Source organism: Ostrinia nubilalis, chromosome 3, assembly GCF_963855985.1.
Source record: "Ostrinia nubilalis chromosome 3, ilOstNubi1.1, whole genome shotgun sequence".
Classification (NCBI taxonomy): Eukaryota; Metazoa; Arthropoda; class Insecta; order Lepidoptera; family Crambidae; genus Ostrinia; species Ostrinia nubilalis.
Genome location: NC_087090.1, coordinates 9,721,503 through 9,735,135, shown reverse-complemented (window position 1 = coordinate 9,735,135; position 13,633 = coordinate 9,721,503). Strand labels below are relative to the sequence as shown.

General features: G+C 34.1%; 2 long non-coding RNA genes across 2 annotated transcripts in view; both read left to right on the top strand.

The window, feature by feature from the left end:
• Window positions 1–13,633, top strand: part of LOC135087868 (uncharacterized) — a 164,350-nt gene that overhangs the window by 105,966 nt on the left and 44,751 nt on the right. The window lies entirely within an intron of this gene.
• Window positions 4,823–5,932, top strand: LOC135088312 (uncharacterized). Its single transcript, XR_010261006.1, has 2 exons — window positions 4,823–5,462; window positions 5,823–5,932. It is a non-coding gene; the product is annotated as an uncharacterized LOC135088312 (long non-coding RNA).

Here is a 13,633-nt window from a genome sequence, read left to right as displayed (position 1 = left end):
TCTAATAACGTTGGCGGATACGTGCGAACAATAAATACTGTTGATCAAAATAAACTTCAAACGAACGAAAAATACATTTTAATCAAAGATTTTTTGTCTATTTTCTTTGTTGACTTTATTAAATTAAATCTTGTTGTTTTTGCTCTATTTTTAACACAGACATTATATTTTTAATAAGTTCAAAGTCAAAGTCAAAGTCAAAGTCAAAATTTCTTTATTTGTTTAGACTAATAAATAGTTCTTACAAATCGTCATAAAATATGCTCTTAAGGAGCCTCTACATGTCTCATAATCTTTTTACCCTACCAGCGCTTCGAGACCAACATTTGGCAAGTGCTGAGAAGAAGCGCCGCAACAAACTCAGTCACCACTGTCTGCCGGTTAATATAAATAAATAGAAATAGTAGTAGTAGGTACATTCGATTCAGGAGCAGTTCACTGAATTTACCATGCATTCTTGTATGGTGTTTCATAAGAATGGGTAGGTATACAAGATTGCGTGGTATATTAAACAAGGTAGTGACGTGCTAATATCTAGACTTACATATTAAGGTACTAGTAGAAATGACTCGCATACATAAATTTGAATAACTTGGATTGACCAGTCCCCGAAAGCAGCGCCTGTTCACAGACATGACGAGTGAACCAGCCATCGCTTCACTCGACCATATTAGAGGGAATGTAACGACCCGCCTCACTACGCCACCACCCCAGAGACATTTTAGTGAGAATGACAATGCCAAGTTATCTCTTTAAAAAAAAACTAATAATAAAGCTAAGTAACAGTCCAGATTGAGAAGCATGACACTATAACATTTGAGAAATTATTATTAGTTTATACAATATTACTTTTCATTTTAATTCTTTTTAGTGCGAGCATGAGAGGACCATAATCCTACTCCCAGGATGACTTATCATTAAGAAAATCTCGAGTTGTATAATAGGCTTTTTTAAGCATGTGATCTTTAACTATACCTTTAAATTTATTATACGGTAGCTCTTTATATTTATCAGGGACTTTGTTATAAAAATGGATACCTTGTCCCATAAAAGTGGCAAACACTTTATTAAGTCTAAAAGCGGGTATAGCCAATTTATTTTTATTTCTAGTGTTAATTTGGTGAATATCACTTTTCTTTTTGAATTCGTTAATATTTTGTTGAATAAATAGAATACAGTTTAAGATGTATTGTGAAGCGGCCGTGAGAATGCCAATTTCTTTAAACAATTCTCTAAGGGACGCTCTTGCTTTCATTTTATACAAGTATCTTATCGCACGTTTTTGCAAAATAAATATTGTTTCAAAATCTGCAGCTTTGCCCCATAGCATGATTCCATATGACATTAGGCTATGAAAGTAGCTAAAGTAGACTAAGCGAGCTGTTGAAACATCGGTTAATGACCGTATCCTTTTTATTGCAAAAGCCGCTGAGCTGAGCTTTCCCGCCAGAGTTTCTATAATATGGGGGCCCCACTGGAGTTTTGAATCCAGGGTAATTCCCAGAAATACAGTAGAGTCTACCAGATCGATTGCATTATTATTAAGTTCTATTTGGGTACTAACTGTTTTTACGTTAGGCAAAGAGAATTTTATACATTTTGTTTTCTTTGCATTGAGTTGTAAATTATTTGTAGTGAACCAACTTAAAACTCTTGTTAGTGCATTATTTACATCGTCAAAGTTATTTTTACTTCTATCAATATTAAAAATCAAAGATGTGTCATCAGCAAATAACACGATTTCGCAAGAGTCCTTAACAAAATATGGTAGATCATTAATGTATATAAGAAACAAGAATGGACCCAGAATGGACCCCTGCGGAACTCCCATTTTCAAAATGTTTAGAGTTAAAAACAAAACACCGCGCAGGTGTCCTAAATGTTCAGCGTTATTTATTAGTGAGCACGGACGACAATGTAAACGCAGTGATATCTTGTGTGTTTCTATTAAGGGCTATTTTGCAACGAAACTAGTATATGGATGTGCTGCCGACTGTACATCACTATGAGGCGGATAGTATTAAAATAATTTTGAAAGTTATATTTCAATCTTGCACTAAATTAACATCTTACAATGTAATCTTAGTTGCTACACAACCTACCGCAAAGAAAATGACAAGTCGTACGGAACGACGCAGCGGAATTCCGAGTCCATAAATCCTTGTACTTGCGTATTAACAAATTGCGTTCTTAAACTGCAATAAACTATGTAAATACGAAATTTAAATTACAAACAGTGGCGACGAGTGGGAACGCGTGGGTGGCGGTTAAAACTGGATGTTTTCTGTAGCGATAGCGTGCGTCACCCGTGAATTATGGCCCCGGCTTAATTGTCGCTGACGAGGCCGTGTGTAACTAGCCTTTGGGCATCTGGGAAGCGCACGCGAGTGTGCATGCAGCATTAGCGAAAAATATTTCCCCCCCAATCGGGGTGTCGCATGAATAATTAAAGTGTGAATCATACGGCGCCATTTTAGCATTTTCTGTCAGACGCCAAGATGACGCGCAATGAGAGTAACAAAGACGGAAGTTTTATGATTTTATACTATTATATGATCTCTAACTGTTTTTGTTTTGTCTAAATTTTGTTCATAATAAATCAAACTAATAATATAAAGCAATATTTGGCGTAGAAACTGTGTTTTCTAATACATGACATGCTTCCGAACCTCGATGTTGCCTAGAAGCATCAGTGCCAAACATCTAACAAAATAGGTTTAGCATTTTGTCAATACAAAAGAGTGTCAATACCCAATAAATCAATCATGTATTACATGATTAATATTACAGAGATGGTATGGTAATTACTTTGGATGCAATTATGGGGCCTGTCGGGCACAGCATTTTACGAAAGTGGAAGAATTTGCTGTCTGTCTCTGTTTTGTCTGTCTTCACGCTTATACCGCTGAACTGATTTAAATGATAAACACATTTTTCTTGCGTTGAAGTCAACAACTATAGCAGATAACGGTAACATACCAGTTTCAGAAGCTAAAGAGAAAATAAAAAGCCAACCTTGGCTCGGCATATTGATCGTGAAGTATGATGACATCTTAGATGACATGAGTCATCTATCAAATGTTAAAGAAATAGGTCGTTGTCGACTTTGCGAAAATTGCCAAAAAATAGTTTAATGCATAAAATGTGAAATACGATTGATTTTTTTTACGATTTTCATATTTAAAAAATAATTCTATAATATATCTCAATGTTTTATTTAAGTACCCCTATTTGGCAATGTTGTAAATAAGCAACAGTCGTTTTTCGCGAAAATACCAACGAAATATTTTTTTTATTATTTTTCTTAACTTTATTTGATAGTAACAATTAGGTCTAAATAGATTTTATTGAAAAAATCAAACAGTGTATGTCTTGCCAAATGAAGGGTTAATAACGGGGGAAGGTAACGAGTGTATACCGCACCTAACACGAGGGTAGCGGGGAACTACACGCACTTTTCAGAGCCGATTTGCGACCACAGCGAGTGAACTACATAAACGAATATCATACCTATGTTTGTAAAATATCCTAAATTGCAACATATAAGGTCTCGAATGCGCAAATCGGCGTCAAAAAGGGCGAGAATCGCGTAATTGACGGCAGCAGAGCCGCGCAGTCATGTTGAAGGCACGACGCGTCGCCACTCGCGACGATCCAAACCAACACACTCATCTACTTACTCTATGGCATTGGTTCCCAAATTTATTTGAGACGCGCCCTTTCGACCATACAGTCAGTCAGCAGTCTGGAATGCATTCTTTCAGCGGTCGCAGTGACCATACAGTCAGTTTTTATACTTAAGTACACAGATGGCCCGCGCCCCCCTTTAAAGGTCTTTGCGCCTCCCCTGGGTGGCGCGTCCCCCACTTTGGGAACCAATGCTCTATGGTATATTCAAATTGTCAACGACATTCGTAATATACCGCGGAGAGACTCGTGTCTCATAAGGTGAGTATAGATTTAGAGCATTTACTTGTAACAGAACAATGAGCCGGCTCTATGAAATGTTCTAGAGTCAGTTTCACCCTTTCATTAACCAAACGTCTTACATTTTATCTGTATTGAACGTTACATAGAAATGATCTAGTCTATACTCACCTTTACAATCGCTGCAACTATATGAATATACCTTTACACTCACATAAACCATCAAGCATTAAGAGGGTTAATGAGATAGCTTTTGGATGTTGTATCAATAAAAATCTGTATTTCATGTTACAGAGGTTTTGATTGATTTTTGTTTTGGATTCATAAAACTAAATTCAGACACGCGGTCTGAGTTGCGAAAATGCAACGATACTGGAAAATTTTAAACAACAAAAAAGCATGGAACCTACGTAATAAACGAAATGCCCTTATTAATTTTACAGGATTAAGTACATACATTTCAATCATTATCATTATCAAATAACTAATACACGCTAAGTCTCATAATATTATCACAATGAAAAAAAATCTATTTACGTTGAAACCATTGGAAAAACCCCTGCTTCTTTCTCAGTGGACCAAATTAAGAAAAAGTTTACTTAACGAACCGATCCTATTCCCTTCTAATTGGTCGTAATAAGATACAAAACGTCCAAATTCTTTAAACAATGCTTGGAGACTTAACTTCGCGAATCTATTTTGATAAAATTGTACTGAAAGAAAAAAAAATTGGATAAATTCAGCTGAAATAACAAGATAATAATATGTTATGTTTACCTGCTTTTCATTTTTTTGAAAATGTTTTAAGTACTTAGCTATCTAAAAGTAACTAACTTTTTTTACGTTTACCGTAGATAGTGTACTTACAGACCATTATTATTCAAACATTTTTATAACAGAGTATTTCTCAAAAAAAATGTACATTTTGAAAAAAAAAAAAGTGTGCTTTGAAACAGTTCAAAAGTTTTATATTTATAAATCATCACACAAAAAAAACACACACACAATTTTGAAGGATGAATATTAATCTTTAAGATAACGAAGAATTATAGCTATAATCCTACTTATTACCAAATATTTAGATATTTTAAAAATAGTCCTTTTTTACCTTTCATACAAAAACCTGTTTGCCACCCTAGCTTTTTCATGTGTTTTTGTTTCATAAAATGCGATACGCAACTAAATTATTGTAAATTTCTTTGTATTATCGTTCTACAGTAATCGCAGTTTCTGTATCAAATTGATTTTCTATGGGGTGTCATAATAAATTGGCAATTTAAAGCAAAAAAACAAAATGAGTCGCTCTCATTTACTATTTCGTTATTTACTCTTTAGTTACGATTTATTTCTACTTTCCCATGGTTTCTGAACAATTCCGTATTTATTTTACACGGACAACAATAGCTGCACTCTGAATGGCTGTTGGCCTGACGTCTCCGCCATTACATCTATCGCGAAAATTAGTGAAAACGTGTGTGTTTTGTGGGATTACTTTTTCGTAACAGGCAGTAAAATCAGCGATTTTATATAGAACGGTAAGTCTTCATTTAACCATTTTTTGTAATACGTGTGGTACGAACATTTAGTAAGCTTTTATATTTGCTGTAACAAATTTTATCAAAAAAATACTTGTTTCTGATCTCATTTTGTCTAATATTTCGTTACGTTTTTTACGAATTTCGTTACGTTACGAAAAAGTACAACATAATGCTGAGTGTATACTGTTATTACCTGACTAAGCATAGTAATATTCACTACTTAATTTATTTCAAAAAATATAGAGCGTCAATAACAAAAGGATTGGATACTATCTGCTTTACAGAAGTGCCACCAGCAAAAAATAATCAAATCATTTAGATTACGTTTTTATGTGATTACTTCTTTTGTTTTTTTAGGAATGCCGCCAAAAACCAATGCCAAAAGGCAAAAAGCTTACAGAGAACGACTCAAAATGGATAAACATGATGGAACAAAAATAATTTTATTAAAATAGTATGAATGATTACTCCCTTATTTTATTTCTAACCCCTTAATATTACCCCGTATTTGGGTGCATACTTACAAATATTTCGAATTGAATAAATTTAGAGCATTCACAATATTTCGCCAATGTATAACAAGCCTTATGGCCTTACTATTTCGTTACTACCGTTTCGTTACGTACATTTTTTTTGAGAAATACTCAACAACAGTTGCAGTCGCTTGAATTTTTTTTTAACTAAAAACTAATAATTTCATTATTTTTACAAAAAAAAAGTCACACTGTCAACAGAATCTCTCTCGAGCTGTAATCAGTTTGACAGATCCCGCTGACTGTGCAATCCCCGTTTTCACCCTTCGAATCGCAAGAAAGTGAACGCGGGGGAACGAAACGAAACGCGAGCCTTAATGGGTTAATTAGCTGGCGATCCCACGGTCTGCTTTAATTAAAATGAAAAATTTTTCGTGACTAGACTGCGGCGATTAATTGCCCCTCTGAAACTACTCAGGTGAGAAAGGCAAATAGAAGCTTCAAAATATTTTAAATGCGGGAAGTCGGGGAAGTAACATTTTAATTTCGCGGGAGAATTCTTTGGTGACCTGTTGGCGGAATATAATTAGTGTTTTGTGGAGACTTTAAATGGCTAAACGTAAGTTTATTCCGTATGATGTTGATGTTTTCGTAGTTACTACTAGTCAAGCTTTGCTTATTTAATAATAATCAAATACCCTAAGCTTTGGTAAGTGACACAATATTCATAAAAAATATTTTTTTTACTAAGTCTAAATCTATTAATCACAAAATCAGCATTCAATAACAAATACTATAATTATTCTAATAATTATTATTTTAGAAGCCCCAGAGGAAAACTCTTAATTGGCAACACAGAATTTCCTTCCATTAATAAAAGACAATCGAGACAAAAAAAGGTCCAACGAAAATTGAACTCGTTTAAACAATAACGATTTGCATCAACTATGAAGCAATAATGAGAGATGTAATGAAAAAAAATTAAATTCCCTAACAAAGTAGGTGCTCTTCATCAAAATAAGAAATTCGGCGCGGCATCGTAAGTTAATTAAATCATTAAAATTTTTCATCGCGTAGAATTATTCCTTTCAGCGTGAAACGAGACGAGCGCTTTTTAACATTTTTTTTCTGTAAACATTTAATTTTTCCTCAAATTAATCAGCTTTCTTAAGGCTTCCACTGCGGTGCGGGAGCTTAACATTCTGTTAAAGTAGCTTTTCAACTTTTCATGGTGTGGGTTATGATGGATAAATAATTAGTAACTGAATAATTCGTAAACAGATCTTTTGCATTTTAAGCGTGGGTAGAGCAGCTTTGGTTCCATTTAAAGCACTAAGTACCTAATAATAGTGTATAGTTTAATAGAAAATATTAAATATGTCAAAAAATAAAATAAATGGAAAAAATAACATTACTCGCGGTCTATAGTACGTACCTTAGTTTAGCTTAGGTAAATACTGTATCTGTATTTTTTTTATTACCGAACTTCTACTATTTAGAATACTATGTTTCCGATTTAAGTTTTTTTACTTGCTTTATCTTTTTTTCTTTTTTTCCGCTCGGCCGCACCCCACAATTTAGGTCCAATATTTTTAGCTTAATAATACTTAATCTGTCCTTCATTCATACATATCCATGACGAGATTAAGCTCTATTCACAACGGGAATAACTTGTCTTAATCACTCAAGGGACGATAAAAGAAAGGCCTCACAAAGAAACTTGTTGCCGCAGCCCTGTGACAAAGCGCATAAGGCTGCGTACACAGACAACAAAACGATTCTATTTCGAAATTTTACCTTAAAATAATATTATTTTGTATTAGATCTTTATTGCGCACAGAAATGAAAACGTTAGACGCTATCAAGTAGAAATTAGAATTGATAGTGTTGGAAAAATATAATTCAATGTAAGAAGAAAAACACAAGCTGAATACTGTAGCATCGTACCGTAGCACTGTAGCACACCGTAGCAATGTAGCATACTGTGAAATTGTAGTAATGGTCATAAAAGTAAGTAGATGATGACAAACTATGTCTCGCAATGTACCTCTACACTGTAGAGTCTACAGGGTTAGATAATTTATTTGTGCCATTCCTTTTCTATGTATCTACCTAAATCGTTACATACATATTTCGTATGGCCAGTATTTCTGTGGAGTATACAGTGAAATTACTCATACTTATATCAATAGTACAGCTAAAGTATCATCCTTACTTCTTTTGAACCTAATCCCCACACCCCAAAAACTACTCTCACCAACGGAAAAGAAAAGGCCTTGCAAACTGAAACTTGTTGCAGCCCTAAGACAAAGCACGTAAGGCCGCGTGCACACAGTCAACAAGACAGCGCGAAGCCGCGATCATCTGAATGACGGAGCAATTACGGCATTCAGCCTCGCGCAGTCAGACGAGGCAAGTGGTGAGATTGGTTTCAATAAAAGCACAACCCTCCCCATGTTTTTCTTTCATCACTCAACACTGAATGGTGTTATTCAGTAGCGCGATTATTGCAAGCCATCGCCGGATGACTGATGAACGGTTTTTGTTTCAGGTAATACGCCACGCTGATTGACCGGTTATTTCGACGGTATGTTTAATTACTTATTTCACCGATATTGAGGTTGATTTATTTTTGATGAATTAAGTAATACTTTGTAATGAAAGAAAGAAAGAAAGAAAATATTTTATTTGGCCCAACATATTAAATTATTACAGTAAACAGTTTACAGTACTTGCACATTTGTGGACCAAAATGGCATCCGCTCAGCATTGTGTCCTGCTCTGAGGTAGACCCAGAACAGGACGCTGTTATTCTGCGGAGGCCACTTTTTTAAAAGAGCGTCACATTGGACGCCATAAACATTGGCATTTTTATTTTAAAATTATATAAACTTATACAAAGCTTCAACGATTACATAAATTTGTAGGTGTGTGTGCTAGCTGTGTGTGTTAGGTGTGTGTGTTAGGTGTATGTGTTAGGTGTGTGTGTTGGGTGTATGTGGCTTGTGTGTGTGTCAACAGAAAGTGCTAGATGTGTCAAAAAGTTATGTTTGTGTAATAAAGGGAAGAGATGCAGAACAACTACTCAGGCAATAGACATTTGTTCGTCTAATAGAAATTTCTTTAAATTACGTTTGAAAGTAGCATTTGATTGATGCTACATAATATAATATTATTTAGACATTAACTTTTCGTTTATTAAGCATAATGACTCTACAAAATCAACTGATATTAGGTACATCAAATATACTTCTTCTGTAGAGTAGGTATGGAATAAAGGTCTACTGAGATTTTTTTTCTTAATGACTTCATATCAGAATCGTAGAAAATTAATTAGAATTGACGAACATTTTAACATAAATAATATTTTATTCATTCATTATTATTACGTTAGAAATTATTTTAAAATTGTTTATATCAATTTCCATTAATTGCTTGTATTTTTTTAAAACAAAGTCAATTTAAATTCCACCGAACATTTTTTACTGAATAAAATAAAATAGGTCTCACAATAAAATCTGTCACATATCTTTGTCACAGTGCCAATAGGTATACAATTAAACAAACTGCTACATTCCAGACTTACCGACAACACATTAACCGGGAAATACGCGACACTCAACGCCGGTAAAAATTCATTGAAGTCGTAAATTTCTTAGGAGAAACAGCATAAACCTGTCCCCGGCACGTGCCGCAGAAGAAATACAGCATCCGACAAACGGATCATTAAAGTCAGGTTTAAATGTGCCTGCGGGTATGATTAATCACGGTCGGTGATTAATTAGTGCATCATAAAAAAGTCTGATGAAAAGCGCATCACCCCTGTCTGCGCCCACCCTTAGAATAGATTAGAACAAAAAGCTCCGAGATAACATGGAGTGACCCTTCTAGTGAAAAACTGGAAAACGAGTCTAGTATACGATGAAACGCATTTGATAAATTACGGAAAGAGAGGAATTTTGTATTAAACAATTTGATTAAATTATGAAGAGCTGACAGAAGAAAGGAAATTCTATTTATCTTGGTAGGTAACTCTCTTATAACACTAAGGCTGAGTTGCACCAACATACTTTGACGGTAACTATGACAATAACCGGTTTTTTTGTATGGAATTTGACAGATTTTTGACGTTTGCTAAAGTTAAACTAAGATGGTGCAACTCAGCCTTAGTGACATCCTATTGTAAACCATTTTCTATCGGCTCATATTAGTAACTTAAATTAGACACTATTCTGAAATTTTATTTACTCGTATAAAAATGGTAAAATAGGCTACAAAATTCGGGATTAAACTAATGAAACGTCAATTACGGTCACTCTACATTAATTCTTTAATCTTTTATTCCATTAATTATCTATACTTTTTTTTATTTGTGTTGAGCGGCTATTTTAGTTCAGTAAAGTCCTAGTATCACTGCGACCGGTATCGCCGCTATTTTCCTTGTTACAGTTCGCCTTCGAGTCCTGCATCCATTAGGTAGTGCATCTATAGTACCTACTTACTTAACATTAAATTATTTTTAAAAATCAATCGCTTTCGAAACTCTCATCGGCCTTAAAAGACACACATTTTACCCTTTATTCAGCCTTAACCGTCCACAGATTTCAAACCATAACTCAGTAAGGTAACAAACGCAGCGCACTCTTACGCACAGTGACAACATACTCTAAATGATTGCGTCGTTCATTGCGCCGGTTGACGAAGTACCTACCCGCGATTTATGTCCCAAATAAGCTGTTACTCATATTACAAGGGGAGATTTAAATGCCACTTTTAGGGTTCCGTATCGCCTAATTAGGAAAAATATCTTGGGAAATGTGATGCTGAAATCCATCGGATTCTTCGGATAAATAATCAGTGATACAAGTTTTTGGTTGATTAAACCGTAATAAGTATAAAAATATAATAAGTAACATTTTTTGAGAGTTTTCCTACATCGCGAATAGAGTGGAGATATTTTTTAACTTACCTTGTTAAATTCTACGAGAGAAAGTAAATAAATGCATCACGTGTCCCAACCAAATGTCTTTGTGTAGGTCAGCCTGTCAAAAAAATACGAATTTTTCCAACAGCTAAAAATAAGAAAAAGTCAAATTCTTACTATTTAAATTGACTGGTCAGTATTTCCATTAAAATAGGCGGAACCCGCCATCAACAAAATACTCTCTCGAATTTAAAGATGAATATGCGTCCGCTCATGAGTCATTGTCAGAATTTAATATGCTGAGTGCACACGGCGGTAAAGTTTGTATGCACCAAATTGATTAATAGTATCGAATGACTAACTTAATAACGTTAAAACGGTGCGTAACGGGTAACGGTTGCATAAATTGTATTATCCAGTAACGTTATTGAGACAAGTATTGGGGTTTAATTTAACTAGAATTTACTAGTGAATCGTACGTGATGCAAGTTCGGTATAACGAATTTATAGGTATAAATTGCAATACGTCATTATTAGTGAGGCAATAATATAATAATTTACTTGGAGTTAGTGTTACTGCATTTATCATAGATATTATGAACAAATAAGCTTTAATTAAGTAGTGTAATACAGCTAGCTATTTTCTACAAAACCATTCATCTATTATTCTAACTAGGAAATGTTTGTTGGCTCTAAATAGTGTAATATCAGTTTAAGTACTTAATATTATAATAAATATAATTCATAAAATAAAATGGTTCGTATAATGGTTAATAATGAAAAATATGATCCCAAGAGTCGCAATTTGATGAGATGGGTATTAAATGAAGTATTAACGATATCAATTATAATATTTCTGTTTATTGCATGGTGTTATATCCTGCAGTGCCCACATTTCTACTTCATGGCGATGTGCACCATTAAACTGGCGGTCTTCCAGTCCTATTCCATGGTGCTCGTTCGTTATGAAGTGATTTAAAAGCTTGCCATTCCATTAATTCATAGTCATACTAAATAAAAAATACTTTATGTTTAACTAGCTGACCGGCGAAATTCGTACCGCCAGTAAAACTCTATAGTGCCTATATGTTCATCAGAGATAGGCAATTTAGGATTCTAATGGTGAAAGACCTTTTTATTTCGATCTAATAGCTTAGGATCCAATTCAATAATCATCATCATCATTTCAGGCATAGGACGTCCACTGCTGAACATAGGCCTCACCCAATGCTTTCCATTAAGCCCGTTTGGTAGCGGCTTGCATCCAGCGCCATCTTGCTACCTACCTACTTTACTCTGCCTACTTATCCTACAGGCTAAATTCAATACAAACAAATAATTTTAAAAAATAATCTTAGTTCTTTATAATATTAGTATAAAATAATTATGAAATTTGATACTCATCTCAAATGCCATCTCAGCGAGAATATCACGTATCTTCCCTCCAAGTTAGTATCAGCAATAAAATTTGATCATCTTAGTTAGTATTATTACAAATGATAATTAGATCCCCATGCACCATCACCGAGGCGTCCCGACATTATACTAATAGTGATTTACCGTGAAGTTAATAAATAGATGAATTCGCGTCGCAAACTGCTTGATAAAGTAGGAAATATTACCCTAGAGTAGTGAGGTACGGATGTCGATACTTGAGAATCGATAAATTAAGATCAAAGCTTATGCGAATGTATGCATGATAATGATTCATAATCTTGCATTAAACTTTTCATAATACACTCGTCTATTAATGTGAAAATGAAGCGTGGATTTTATAAACATACGTGGTTCAATATAAAAATTTAGAAACTCTGTCCGATTAAAAATAAGACTCAAAAGATTATGTTCAGCTGTCACATTCCTCTCTAGACAATAGTTTTATCAATATAGAGCAAAAGCAAAGCTTTAAATACGCAGGTGGCTTCGCAAACGAAAACTCGAATATGTGGGTGTACCGCTAATATACGAGGAAAAGCTTTCCACCCACGGGGGATTAATAAATGGTAAATCTTCCGGCATCCTTCTTATTGAGGAAGACTACCATGTTGATTTATGCAAATAGATTTTACGTGCTCTTTCTTATTTATTTATGAAAAACCTGTAAATAAACATAATTATTACATTAATACATTATTATCTGCTAACTAAGTGTTTAATTAATTTAAAAGCTAAAATTACTCTCTTCAATTTCAAAAAGCAAACAAATATTTACGAAAAACTCGATATCCATGCTCAAATTGTCGATACGCCTACAACACCACGTGTCGGGATTGGATGTTCTAGGTCGGCTCATAATTATAATAATTGCGAAAGTTTTCCACAACAGACAGCGATGCTAGGATCCATTCGTTTGTGTTTGTGCAACTCGCATAAACAACTTTTAACTATGTAAGAGTGCAATTTCTTTGATACATAACTTCGTGTGTTTAGCGAATCCACGGTTACCGCAGTAGGTACTTTTGCCGTAAGCATAACTTCTAGTTTTGTGCTTTGCAGAAAAATAAAATAGCAAACTTAGAAATAAAAAGATTTTTTATGAATTCTAGTTTCTCATATAAAAGTAGGATAACAAAAAGTTAATAAAAATGTCGCTGAAGTTAAATAACTCGTCAACAGCGATCAAAGCAAAAACAACCTAATTAAGATTTTCACGATTAATAAACTCAATAGCAACAATAAACGTACAAAACTTTTTTATTTTACAATAAAATAATCGAGTCCAAAATTTTTACGATGGCAGCCTTAATATCCATTTTAATATCCATAAAAAC